Source organism: Sapajus apella, unplaced genomic scaffold (genome assembly GCF_009761245.1).
Source record: "Sapajus apella isolate SASKATOON/1434 unplaced genomic scaffold, GSC_monkey_1.0 scaffold103, whole genome shotgun sequence".
Lineage (NCBI taxonomy): Eukaryota > Metazoa > Chordata > Mammalia > Primates > Cebidae > Sapajus > Sapajus apella.
In genome coordinates this window covers 5,569,647-5,570,795 of record NW_022437043.1, presented here as the reverse complement: position 1 = coordinate 5,570,795, position 1,149 = coordinate 5,569,647, and the positions used below count along the sequence as shown (strand labels likewise).

At 47.3% G+C, this 1,149-nt stretch overlaps 1 long non-coding RNA gene across 2 annotated transcripts in view; it reads left to right on the top strand.

Moving 5' to 3' along the window:
- The window catches only part of LOC116536769, a 3,507-nt gene extending 2,787 nt beyond the window's left edge, over positions 1-720 (top strand). For both annotated transcript variants that reach the window (XR_004262788.1, XR_004262789.1), the window contains exon 3: positions 561-720. This is a non-coding gene — a long non-coding RNA (uncharacterized LOC116536769). The remainder of the gene's footprint in view (positions 1-560) is intronic.
- Positions 721-1,149: the final 429 nt, after the last annotated feature.

The window sequence follows — 1,149 nt, the reverse complement described above, 5'->3', positions numbered from 1 at the left end:
TATATATATATATAATTAAAAAAGAGAGAGACATGGGGTGAGCTGGGCATGGTGGCTCACACCTGTAATCCCAACACTTTGGGAGGCCAAGGCAAGAATATCACTTGAATCTAGGAGTTTGAGACCAGCCTGGGCGACACAGTGAGACTACATCTCTACAAAAATTAATTAGCTGTGTGTGGTGGCGTGTGCTCATAGTGCCAGCTGCTCGGGAGGCTAAGCTGGGAGGATCACTTGAGCCTGGGAGGTTGAGGCTGCAGTGAGCCATGCCACTGTACTCTGGCTTGGATGTTAAGAGTGAGACCCTGTTTAAAAAAAAGAGAGCGATTGGTGGGGGGGTAGGGGGGTCTTGATATGTTGCCCAGGCTGGTCTCGAACTCATGGCCTTGAGGCATCCTCCCACCTCAGCCTCCTGAGTAGCTGGGATTTACAGGCATGAACCACTGCACCCAGCTCTGAAACCCTATTTGTGACAGGCATTGGGTTTATTTCCGTGTTCTTTTTTCACCAGAGTGTTGTGATAAATGCCTTTCCCATTCACTTCCACCTTCCCTCAACAGAGCCCTGCCCCTTCATCCTACCACTCTGCTTCCAAAGAAACATGATGGAATGAAATCACAGGAGAGTCCGGAAATCAAGTCAGGGATCCCTGGGAAATTCAGTTTCACCATTGGAATGAATTATTTTGTTGTCATTTTTCAATATTCACATATTAAAATTATAAAAATTATTTTTAAAACCTCTTCCTGTAAGGCTATATTAGACAAAACAAACTAATGAAAGGGTTGTTAGCTGGGCACTGTGGTTCACACCTGTAATCCCAGCAGTTTGGGAGGCCGAAGGGGGCAGATCACTTGAGGCCAGGAGTTAGAGACCAGCCTGGTCAACGTGGGAACCTCTGCCTCCTGGCTCAAGTGATGCTTGTGCCGTAGCCTCCCAAGTAGCTGGGACTACAATCGTGCACTACCACGCCTGGCTAATTTTTGTGTTTTTTAGTAGAGATGGTTTCGCCATGTTGGCCAGGCTGGTCTTGAACTCTTGACCTCAACTGATCACCCACCTCGGCCTCCCAAAGTCCTGGGATTACAGGCATGAGCCACTGCACCCAACCTGTTTCAATTGTTTTAACATTTGTGTGCTGTCATTAGA